This window comes from Armigeres subalbatus, chromosome 2 (genome assembly GCF_024139115.2).
Source record: "Armigeres subalbatus isolate Guangzhou_Male chromosome 2, GZ_Asu_2, whole genome shotgun sequence".
Lineage (NCBI taxonomy): Eukaryota > Metazoa > Arthropoda > Insecta > Diptera > Culicidae > Armigeres > Armigeres subalbatus.
The window spans coordinates 347,725,275-347,738,418 of NC_085140.1; the positions used below are offsets into that span (position 1 = coordinate 347,725,275).

General features: G+C 36.9%; 1 protein-coding gene across 1 annotated transcript in view; it reads right to left on the reverse strand.

The window, feature by feature from the left end:
* LOC134212901 (solute carrier organic anion transporter family member 4C1) overlaps positions 1-13,144 on the reverse strand; it is a 223,115-nt gene that overhangs the window by 154,186 nt on the left and 55,785 nt on the right. The window contains exon 3 of the mRNA XM_062691209.1: positions 1,323-1,390. The gene's annotated coding sequence lies outside the window, so the exon portion shown is untranslated. The remainder of the gene's footprint in view (positions 1-1,322; positions 1,391-13,144) is intronic.

Genomic DNA, 13,144 nt, shown 5'->3' on the forward strand with positions numbered 1-13,144 from the left:
CCGCCCTCCTCGCAAATGGGACCAAAAGTCACGGAATTCGGTTGACTAAACTCACGCAATTCGGAACCAGGTTTTTGAAGCTATGCAGCTATGAGTTGCAACTGTGTAGAAAATTTGATTGGTATGCAAGGCTGTAATGTTGAGATCGTGAGTACATTTGAATTTAAATCAATCGAAACTATTTGAGTTGCATAAAAATTAAAAACCAGAACATTGAATGAAATCTCCTCACAGAGTTTGTCTGTATCAAACTGTCAGCAGTTATAGACTTTCTATACTAAATCTATTGGAGATGAACTTTGAAACACTAACCTCTCCAAATCAAGCATAAACAACACTGCCTCGAAGAATAAGTCATGGTCTGTCTAGTGATTTCAAGGACCTTCCAACCAACCCAGTAGTGTCGTTTTACCATCTCGTAAGAGAACCGCCCAGCCGCACTCAGTCACCGCTACTAACGCTCGATGGAACGTACGGCTTGGCTTGGATCGAATTGCACCAACGACGTCGTCAACTTGACTCCATTTCATTCCGTGAGGGAGCAATATTGGACTTGGACAGGTACTTGACTTCGGCCGATGTGCCTGCCTTCGATGACGATGGACGATAGTCACTCCAGCCTACATACCCAACGCGACCAACCTTCTAGCTTCCATATCCGTCGGTAACTAATGGTTGACCCAGCCCACCACAACCAATCGCCGTCATCGTCTCAGCAACTGCTTGACTGATGCACAGTTGAGTATTTCGTCATATCGATTCAATAAAGTCATGAAATCAAATTAATATGACCTTCATACGACAAAGCATAAATGTTTGAACATAGACAACACACATTAGTTGTGTTGTCAGTTGAAAAAAGTATCGTTTTGTTTGAAGTTAAAAAATCGTTTACATGAAAAAGTGTCATATCGCATACTCTTAAACAGTACCCAAAGCCTGAATTGATATTTTTACATTTAAAAACAAAACTTCGACTAATGATTTGTTATCTTTCCAACATCCAAAAAAATATCATTGAATCATATTTGTCAAACTTGTTTTGCATCATTTAATTTTGACTAACTGGATTGAAATAACATTAAACTGTGTAAAAATCCACCTTCTCAGTCGTTATCTTAAGCTAACTGGCCTAACCACTACAACGCGAGGGAGCGTAGGATTTCGTGTGTCGAAAATGGCACTAGGTGCTACTCCTGCTAGATGCCTATAGAGAATAAACAACGAACCAATTCATGTCGATTTCAATTCATTCCAAACCTATTAATTAGACAGTCTAATGGAAAGGAAAGTTTTTATCCGTGCCCAATGGACGACCTTACCTTCAAATGTGTTGCGAACGATGGTTTGGCTGTGTTCGCGTGACTCCCATCAATCGATTCCAAAACACCTAGAATTGAGAAAAAGTAAGCAAAGCGTTAGCTATTTTTAAACTTATTTGCGTAAACACTATCTGAAATGGATGAAAAACAATCCGAACCCTGATGAATGAAATAGAGATTCAAAAGATCAATCACCATCTGATCATCGACATTGACAACGACGGTATCAAACCAATTTGACGATGTCCTACTGAGAGATGCAATTAGCACTTGCTGGGCACGTTCCTGGCCCGGTGTTGTATGTCCGTTTACATCGAGTCCAGTGTTTGTAAACTCTAATCAAACCACAGGCTCTGTCGTCGCCAATCTGGCTTTTCCGAGCTGCTGTGTTGCCCACTGCCACCACCAGCTGGGGCATCCGTTTGTAATCCAAATAATAAACATTTATGCAATGTGGCGAAAGGTCGATAGTAGAACGAAAGAAAATACGATCGATTGAGACGGAAATGGATCCGAGACGTGATTATTGCTCGGTTAGAATGGCTATTTGAAAGGCCACACTTATTACATTGTAAAAAGCTATGAACAACCGCTTGAAATAAGAAGAATCTACCCACTGAAGTGAATTAAATTTTCTTTAATAAGCTCCCTGCATCCAACAAATTTCATGGTCGCCAAACCAGGAGTTCTCGTGTCAAGGGATCAAGAAATCTTAATTAAAATTATAATCATTCGCTCACGAGCTCGTAATATATCTTAAACATGAAGTAACCAACCTAACCTGGTAGCAAAACTTCTCCAGCGTGCTGCTGTAGCAGAGGGCAGCACCCAAGAATAGCCGATTGTATTTTCATTAAACCCCCTCTGTCCTGCAACCAACAGCCATACAAGTCAATTTTGCTGTGAGTAGGAAAGCAGCGACTTAACCTCTTTTCCACGGGGCGGAGCGGCTGCCGATGAACAATGAACCATAAAAGATGCACCACACCGAGGAGTAAATTTCTTCCAAACAAACCTCGCTTCGAACCAAAGCACAGGTCGGCGGCGGACGTGTCATAAATGGCACCCGAGGGAGCCAAACGGTCGTTAATGCGTTTCCACCAGCACCAGCAATCTGGGGGTAGGTTTTTCCGTTCCGATTTCCCACCATGGCCGTGGGGTGGCCATGATCCGAGTAACGTAATGTGCGTTTCCATGATTTACAACTTTAATCAAATTAAAAGTTTTCCTTTCGCAGCAATGTTCAATCTGTATTGTGAGCTGGCTGGCGGCGAGCGTATTTATTTAGGCGAAATCTGCCATATTCTTAGGAACCGCAGTATTTTAAGGAAGCTAATTAGGAGCTGCTTCGTCTGCTTTCGTTCGAATAATTGCGGTGAACTTGACCGGCTTCCAAGTAATTCGTTAGAAAGGTTGATAGCGATGAAGACGATGATGATGAGAATGTTGATGATAGCGAGAAAAAGGGTACACGTGTACCTCCAATCCGGCCCACATCAAAAGGATTCGTATCAATTCGATTATGGGTTTTCTTGGTTTTCGTTTAGCTTAGAGCCATGACGGATAGGCACCACCAATAGTCAAACTTGGACTATGAAAACCCTACTTTAATAGAAATGTCTTCGGATAACTCAAGCATAAAATGGAAAATGCTTAACTGACGAGAAAAAAGATTCTGTTATTCAGTCGATTTCAGGAATTACAAAATAAAACAAAGCTTTTAAGTGATATCTTATAAATAAATATTCCTTGATAAAATATACGACAATTTTCTATTTTTTTTCTTTTCGTTTTGAGAGCTAAGCGATCTTGCCTTTTTTCGCTGTAGGTCTAGGTTCGATCCCAGTTGGCGCCATTGGCATTTTCTCGGATAGAAAGCAAAGCCGTATAGCACCCGGCGCACGTGTTGATAGGATCCAGGCGTGTGGGAGTCATCTGAAAAACAAACCTGGGTCTATGATCTGAAAATGTTACCATCGGATTTTTTTCTCATCTCTTGAGTGTATCAGCCATTTATTTTTACGTCGCTTATTGGAGATATGCGATAAAAAAATCACCTGTCTAAGACGAGTTTAGTACTTTCCATTTAATTCCACTACGTTTTGTTATCTTTACAGATACGTTTTTGTTAGAAAGGTCTTGGACTTGAAGTCGAGTCAAGTACGAGACACTGAAGATGGCCTCACAGTTGAGGTCGTGTTTGACAGTTGAAGACATTCGACTAAAAGAGCTTAAATAATTTTTCGTAGAAAAAATCTTTAATTAGGTAGGGGTAATGACGGCTTTGGCAGGTTTTGTTCTATTATTGGCAGGGGGGTTTTTTATGACGGATTATGCTCAAATTTGGCCCAAACATTCTTTGCATATCAAAGAATATTGTGGCCAAATTTCATAAAATTCGGTCGACAAAAACCCCCCTGCCAATAATAGAACAAAACCTGCCAAAGCCGTCTGTTCCCCTACCAGTGTACTGCGATACCTTGAAAGAGTGATATTTGCGCCAAGTTTCTGCATGCAGATTTTCCATTTATTTTTTGTTAAAGAGTATATTTATATTATTTCATGACTAAGGAAATTTTACATTGGTGAATTGTATGCTACGGAAAGTTTCGTTTTAATATAGCCATTGAATCCATCATCGATGGAAAAGAAAAGTTGTTTTCCCGCTCCATCATCCATTCATATTCCTATACTTCTTCCTAATGGATATCATCGGCATGACATCCCACTGCGGGTTCCGTTTTGTGATCTCATCGTACAGCAGAGGTTCGCACATTCACGCAATCATCTTTGCACATTTTTTTCGGCAACCGGAAAAAGTACATTGACCTGTTTCGTTCAACCTTTCATACACAAGATGAAAAAAGGAAAACGAAAAAGAGATGTAGAAGGTATTATTTACTTAGTTCATACATGAGTCATTGAATAGGTTTTTTTCGAGTGGCGAATCATTCCATCTGAGATTTGATATCGACGAGCAGGAGAAAGTGGCAAAACGCACTAATCAGGGGGTATGTTCCACCGAACCATGATTCTAATCGCTCCCAGATTAAGTCTTATCGCGCGAGTCAAATAATGGAAGATCAGTGAATATTTTGCTTTAACTTGATTGTGACATGCTTATTTGACATTTTAAAAAAGAAGTTTATGGTGGGACATTTTAAAGGTTATAGCTTCCTGCATTTTTTTTATTTTTGCCAATCTATTAATATTAATTTCAGAGCTTTGATATGAAAACAAAAATTTAAAAAAAATGGAAATTGACTATTATGGAAGGCTCTTACTGATCAACTACTCGTTTACATATGCTCGTAGAACGAAGTAAAATTATGGAGGAGCATGATTATTAACAAGTTATCTCACCCTATGAGGTACAAATGTAACTCATGTAAACTAGTCTTAGAAAAAGAACAATTTTCAACGCTTGCTTCCTCTTAGATACCTTTTTCTATGTCGCCGAGAATATTTTCCGCAGCCATTCAAAGCAATAAAAAAAAAACAAAAAAAAATTATTAGAAACCATCAAAACAGTTTCCGAGGGTATGTATAGATCCATCCTCTCTTGGTTCTTCATGAAGAAAAAAGTTGTTGATGGATGATGTGCGTATTTTTTTTATCTGGGACGCATAAGTGGATTAGCCCATAACCATGAGTGCTTGAAATACCGATCTCCCTAAAAGGGAGATCGGTATTTCAAGCACTCATGGTTATGGGCTAATCCACTTATTTGTATGAATATTTAGTTCTACTCCCTGAAAGTATTATTAGAATAAGGCAACGCTTCATCGCTCTATTCCGATGGTAATTCAATAGAGGAATCCATTTTTCTTCTAATGTGTATATTACTGTACATTGTCCACCGCAAAAGTTAATTTTGACATGATTTCTCCTTCTCACAACAAATCAACAAAAAACTTAACACCCGAGAACATCAAAACAAACATCGACGATTGCCAAGTTAAATAATCGTTTTCAAGACTCAGGAAACGGAGTCACGGTGAATCGACACGCGCTCGCACTCAGTTAATTTGCATGTTGTATGTAAAAATTATAATAAGTTGAGAGCTTCAGAAGCGAAGGGGTGTAAGCGACGTAGACGTACCCCCTCAGTTATATTTATCATTTATATTATTCTATTTTCCTGTAATGATTACTTTGATCATTTTGAAAATTCACGAAACAATTTTAAACAATACAACCGAATCGCATTCTCAACGTTTGGAATGAAGCCTGCCGGAAAACGTGGGCAGTTGTTTGACCATTTGCTTGTTTTTAGTATTTGAACTTTTTTTGTACGATACTATGTAAATGAACGCTTCATTATGACGATTGTACAAATTGGTTATTGGCAGCAGGAACGAATGCGTGTCAACGCAAATCATTTGTTGATCAATTGATGATGATGGTCCCGCCACATACCCCCACAAAGGTTTGAGCTAGACGATTTATCTTTAAGATAATAAATTAATTAGATATAATAACAATTTAATCAGATTTGCAAAAAACAAAAACGATCTGATTACCATAACAGATATGAATTACATAATTTTCCATTACTATCCAGCAAAAAGGTAAATTAAAAAAAAAACTGTCGTTTTCATCTACAGATTCTCATAAGCATCAGTAGTGATACTTCGAGTTTATACTAAAATGCAAAACTTGTGATACCTCTTGCACTAATGTTTGAAATAAAACTCATCGCATTCGAATTTTAAGCAAGCCGTTTTCTACTTGCACTATTTTGGAGTAATTAAATGGATTAGTACTAGCTTGTTATTCAGACTTGTATTGATCGCAGCGAAAGCCGTTATACGCTAATATCTCAGCAGTAATCATTGGTTTTATCAGTTTAGGCATTTCGGTCATAAATATAAACTCTACCCTTTTTATGAGTCTCTATAAAACGGTGGGACACACGACAATGGTCGAAAAATATTATTTTAGGACATTTTTTCTTTAAATTTTCAGATAATAAACAACAAACTTATGGATAGGTTCATACTTCATACATTGCTTTATTAGATATCTATAACCGAGAGTCCGAATCTTTCCACTCATGAAGTTTTGGAGAATGGTGGGACCAACATCTTATGGATATTTGAATCCACTGTTTCTTCAGAGCTAGCTTTTTTTTCCTGTTCGGGTGTGCCACTGCGACCAATTATTAGATCTATTGTAGCGTTACCCGTATCCTTAGTGTTTAAGTGCATGTCGAATTACTCCAGTGCTATTGAGAAGCAATGCAGTATCGGTTTCGATACAGTTGTTGTTTTGTTTTCTCAAGACCACCATGACAAGGTCCCACTATTTAGACCCTTCATAGAGAGCAATCCCATTGAAGGCGCGCCCCTTATCAATAGGAAATCAATCCTTTCTTGAGAAAACAGAACAGTAATACTGTTTTTGGCCATGCATCGGAGCCCTAGCCACATCATTGTCTTGCTTCTAGAATATCACCAGTGAAACTCTTAAAACCCGGGATTTTGATCTGTCTACAAGACCATTTCAAGCAAGAGTATTTGTTCAGTAATAAGAACTTCCGTGTGTTCCTCTCACTACCATTTTTCACCAGTTCATGAAGAGTTAGTACGTATTTACACCCCTAACTCGATTTTTCCAGCAGTCAGTTCATCCTAGGACCGGGTACCGAGGTTTTTTTTAACTAATTGCTTGAAAAGTTGTTTCCGTTGCATACATTTTAGCCTCAAACAAGAGGAATTAGAGTCTTTCAAATGTCTGCAAGGTAACATTAATTATGTTTTATTTCTGAGACTGCTGTTGGTAGCGGGGACTAAATACGATGAATCCTTAATTACCACAACTTATTGCCCTAGCTAGAAAAATGGATTAAGCTAGGGCTCTGTTTGGTAGATCTTACACCGCAACACACTACGCAAAGTGATCTACCGTGTTACGGGCTCAGAGCTAGCTTATTTTCCTTATGTATTTACGAGTTCAGGCCGTCGTGATGATCCAAAGCTTGTTGTACCGGCGAGCTTAGAGGGTTGATGTCTTTTGATAAATAAATTGGTATTCTTGTACTATTTTCTATTTATCTAAAATCGGCAGCGCACAGTGAAAGTATGCGTCTCACCTTAAGGAGACCACAGGGAGGACAGGCAGCACTTCGAAGACACATGTCACTGTAGTCCAAAGATCTGACTAATCATTCAGTCAGAGTTTGACTCATTTCCAAGACTAACTAGTTAGAGAGGCAGTGATAAAAATGTGTACTATGCGATGTTTATTTCGATGTTGGAATTCAAACAACGCATTGCAACGTATTGTTAAAAAAAAACAACAATTGAATGTGATCTACATAATCTCTTCCCAGAGTACACAATCATAAAGGGAGTGCGAGGATCATGGAAAATTGTCCGGGGAAAGGGGTATTGCTTAGAAAACGAACTATAAGGCATGACTTATGAATAGAGGAAGTGGGGAAGGTATTTTGTATTTATTTTTAGGCGGCCTTACTGTTGAGGTCGAAATACATATCTGTGGAGATGACAAAGTGGTATAATTAAATGGAATAGCACTTACTTGCCTTACGACAAATTACAAGAATTTTATTTTGTGTATATTAAGAATTGGTGTGCATGAGCATTATGACCGTATAATTAGTAGTTGCTACTCCGTAATTGAGTAGAATTCGCGAGATTGTACACAAAACCATGTGAATGGGGCTTGTGATTAGCGTTCTGTTCTTAATGTACATGTTTCGGAAGCTCACGTATTATCATTCAATAACGATGGCGGCCATGTACATACGGCCATGTAGGGAAGGAAGGATTGTTAGTTATTCTCGTTACTACTAGAGATCGATTTACTTTGGTATGTGATGCGAACTATCGGAGAGGATTACATTAAATGCGAATTGAAAACGCGCACTAATTGATTTACTTTCCGGGCCGCACAAATCAGAACAAAATATTTTTTCATTATCCGTTATCCGCGACCGTTTTGCATGCTAGCCAAAACAAGTTCAGTCACTAACTAAAAAAACTAAATTCTCGGGTTTCGCGAAAGATCTAATTCCAATACGAAGCATGGTCATTCCGCACTAATTAATTTAATGTTCAGCCGCACGAACAGAGATAAACACCCGAATCCCGCAATAGATCTGCATCCGATACGAAACACGATCAATCGCTCACTATTTGATGTACCTTGCGACCGTACAAAACTAGAGGTGTGCGCCGGTCCGAAAATCTGCGGCGGCGGCGTTTGTCAGAATTTTGGTCGGCGGTGGCGGTGTGAATCGGCTTGGTCATTTTTTTTATGACGTTCTGGTAGATTTTATTTTTATTTTTTCGGGATATTTTTCAGACATCAACGGGAGCATCTTTTCCAGAAATTTGTTTCCAAAATATTCATTAAATGGAAATTATTTTCGAATTTTCCACAGGAACTACTTTGCAGGTCTTTGCAATTTCCAAGGAAAATTATTTGGAACTTCAGTGGAATATTATTCGAAATTGACATTGGAAACTTATCAGAATTTTCATGAGAAATTGTTCCAAATTTTGTACACGAAATTGTTTGGAAAATTCTCGGAAAGTTTCTGTTGAGTACTCCAGATTACTTAACAAAATATTTTGTCAAATTTACACTGAACATTTTTCGGAATATTCGCGGAAGACTCTGAGGAGTGTTTACGGGAACCTCGCTGGAGTTTACACCAGAAATTTTCCGCGGGATATTTTTCGAAATGAGAAAAAAAAATGGATTTCAATGGAAGTTGTTTGGAGTATAGTATAGGAAATTCATTCTAAATGGCACCAGGTTTTTTGAAAATTTCCATGGATAGTTCTTCGAGATTTTCCAGAATGGTCACAGGAAAAATGCTGGAATTATTAGAGAATTTTTGACACAATCAGGAAAATTTCAAACATGAAAAAATATCAAACAATTTAATATTTTTTTTTTTTGGGTGTCCAGCTGGAGCTACCTGGTAGCTTAAATTGTCAAGATTGGACCCGATCAGAAGTTTTGCTTCTACTAGGGCCAATGCTTAGAAGAACTAGTCTATGTTGACCACTTGAACACTATTTGTTTTAGTATTGTGAAAGCTAGCAAAATCTCAAAATTTCTGTTGTAGTGTAGATTTCCCTTTTACCCTTTTCCATTGTCGTTTTCCCGTCAGTCTGTCAAGCAAATAATGGAAGTTCTAATTTAAAACGTTTTAAACACACAACGAAGGTTAGCTGGCGATTTGAAATGTAAAATTTGAGCAGAATTTAAATGTAAAGTTTAGTTTATAGTTTCTTGGAGCCGTCAATCAGTACCTAAAGGCAGTCTATGTTGACAACGGGTGATACCGTTGCCACCTCCAAGTAATACTTCTTGAAATAGGGATATAATTAGATGTTATGTTATTGATTATACTAACATTATTTAAATGGCGAAACACAAGTCTAGACCTTAACATAAGTGTTACCGTTACTAGTAGGTACCAATATTTAGCACAATTAGTTTATCTTCATGCGGTGAACACTGTTTGTATTGAGTATCGCGTAGTAGCATATTGTCAAAATTTCTGTTATTGTTTATAATTTATATTTCGTAGTAATTTTACAGTCTTTCTATCAATTGTTAATCCGGATCAATAAATAGTTACAACGAAAGTGAATTAGTTTAACGTGAAGTAGAACATAGGGTTTCTTGGATATGACATTAGATACCTAAAAGCAGTCTATGTTGACAACGGGTGGTAATATTGTCACCTCCAAGTAACCAATCTTGAATAAAAATGTAATGAAATTTTTCAGATTGTAATCAAATCAGCGAAATTCTGCAATTTTTGTTATGGTAATAAGATATATTCGCTTAAAAGTTGTCTTCATATTTCACCCATAGAAAAAAGGTTTTGAATAATTGTGTATTTCGTTAAGTCATCCTAATATCTGAGTTCTAAGTAACGTTCGATGCTAAAGTTATATGAGTTAAATAGTCAGTATTTTTTCAATATAATCTGTTGTTGGAGAACGTATCATAATATAAAAAAGCAATTTTGAGAATTGTGTCGTCGAGCCATATGAGTTCAACCTATTGTAGCAAAGCCAGGGGATACAAGTGTTAGTAAGTTTGAAAAGTTCATTTCCCAATAAATCAAACGTTTCACACGATGTCACTTCATCTCACCCTGTTCAATTCACCCATCACCTATCTGTCTCAGTCATTTTCTGTACCTCACGTTATTCAGTTTAAGTCTATAATATTTGCAAATCACTAGATTTCCATTCTTCCTATCTAATACCATTGGTATTATACCAATCTCTGAAGGGTTACCTACGCTGTACCTTGCCTTCGGAACTAAAAGTCCAACTTTGCTTTTCATACACAACACAATACATAAACACATTTTTGGCCTAATAAATAATTCAATGATAATATAAATATAAACAATGCTGTTTCAAGTTACCTAGGGTTTAAATTTTTTATTAGTTTTAAAGCGTTTGTAGAATGAATTTAAAAATCTCAACGATAATACACTCTACAAAAAGTAAATCGGCCTGAGATCATTACGCTAATAAAGGCAGCGAATCTACTTAGTTTTTGCTACAAGTTACTGGTAATACTACTACAGCTACTGCTATTACTACGAAAAATATATTAACCATTAAGACAACTATTACTACTCCTAAGAGCTACAGCGGATGATCGTTAGCTTCCGAAGTCTTTCTTATTTGTGTATAAGGTTAGTAAAGACTCGTACTGGGCCCTGCCGGCTCCTCCAATCTTACGCATAGTCTGCTGACGATAAAGGATGTGCCAGTGTTCAATGCGCATATTAGAAGCGTGGAGCATCAAGTTTCAAACGATTTTGTTTAGGTAGTAAGGAATTGTTAATTAGTCAACAATTGTATGTATGTTTCACAATATAAAAATATGCATGTAATTGGAAAATTGTTATGGATCTAAAAAATATTAAATAATGCGAACGCAATACAAAGAACAAAATTTATTGAGAGTGAATTTAGTTTAACTCCATTAATTCATGTTATACCGAGATACTTGAGGAACCACCGTCGATTCCATCATCCATGGACAGGGAATATCAAACAATTTAATAATTGAACACGTATGAATCGTTGTTCCGATATATGAAAAAAAAGTTTGTCCAGCTTCAAAGAAATTCCTGGATAATTCCCGAAGCAATACTAAAGAAAGCTAAGAATTTATTCGGGAAATCAATTAGGTTTTGCTTGTAAACTCTTTTGAGAATTCCCTCGGAAATTCTTCAGGAATGTATTAAAAAATACAAAATAATTAAGGATTTTAAGGCAGTTTATGGAAGAACTTTCGGAGATATTTCTGGATCAATTTTCAAAGGAATTTTCGGATGGTTTTCCAAAGGAATCACTCAAGGCGTGCCTTGAGAGAATTATTAGCGTAATTTTCTAAATTATTCCTGTGGGAATTTCCAAGATGAGTCCACGAATGAATTTCTGGAGGAATTTCTAAAGCTAGTTCAGGAGAAATTTCCGAAAGGATTCTTTAAAGAATTCCCGCCGAGATTTTCAAAATAAAATCTAAAGGAAATTGTGAAAGATTTTCGCTAAAAGAATTTCCTATTGAATTCCTAATGGATTTTCCAAAGGATTTCCTCGAAGAAAGGAATTTCAAAATTAATTCTCGAAGGAATTCTTTAAAGGTAATTTCAAACATTTCCTCAGAAGGATTCCAAAATAAAATTATGAATAGATTCCCGAAGGAATTTCAAAATCAATTACTATGGAAATTTTAAAAGAATTTCCGAATGTTCAAATAAATGTTTAAATAAGAGAAACTCTCTAGAAATTACCGACATAACATTCGGAGAAGTTACTGGAGGAATTGTCAAAACAAATACCGAAAATAATCTCCTCTAGGAATATCCACAACAATTTCTTAGGGGCAAGCCAGAGTAAACGCGACGAGCGATGGGACGCGACGCGACTCACGTAAAAGAATAACAATCATTATAAACAGGCTGTCAAATTGCACTTAAGGTGTTTTCTAAAGTTTTCGTATATAAATTTCCAAATGAATTCCTAAAAAATCCACAAGGATTTCAAAGAAAACCGAAGCATTTTCCAGATGTATTTCCAGTAGAGCATAAGCACTGAAACGCTAGTGGCTTAACTTGGCATAATATGTTGTCTATCATGTTGTAGTGTATGATTGGTTGCATCAACAACATCGGTTTGACACTTATAGTATCGGTTTTTTGGCTACTATGTTTGAGCATAATGGATGTTGGTCACATGAACTGGAGCGACATTAACAGTTTTATACTTTTTCATCAACTGTATTTCCGAACGAATTTCTAAAGGAATTCCTTAAATCATTTCCGAGGAATGTGCTAAAGGAACTCGTAAAAGAATTTACAAAGGAATCGTCAAATGATTTTCTAAAGGAATATCCGTATGAAGTTTGAAAGAATTCCAGAAAAAAGTCCCAACCAAATTTCCGGAACAATTCTTTAAGAAGTTTACTTAAGTTCCCCTGAAGAAATTACCTAATTTAAATCGATCGAATTTTCGAAAAAAAAAATTCCAAAAGAATGGAGACCCTAAAGGTACTTCTGTATGAAAATCTGGAGGAAGTTCCGAAGGAAAAAAAAGTTCTATGGAAAAATAGTTAAGCAATTCTTAGAATGCCCTCTTTGAAGGAATTTCCTATTTCATTTCCTGAAGGAATTTTCGAAGGAATACCTGAAGGAATTTTCGATGGGTGAACTTTGCGAAAGAATTCTTGGAGGCATTTCCTGAAGAGTTATTTAAGTAATTTACGAGTCAGGGCCATAAGCATGCAGAAAGTGGCTGGGTTCGATTCCC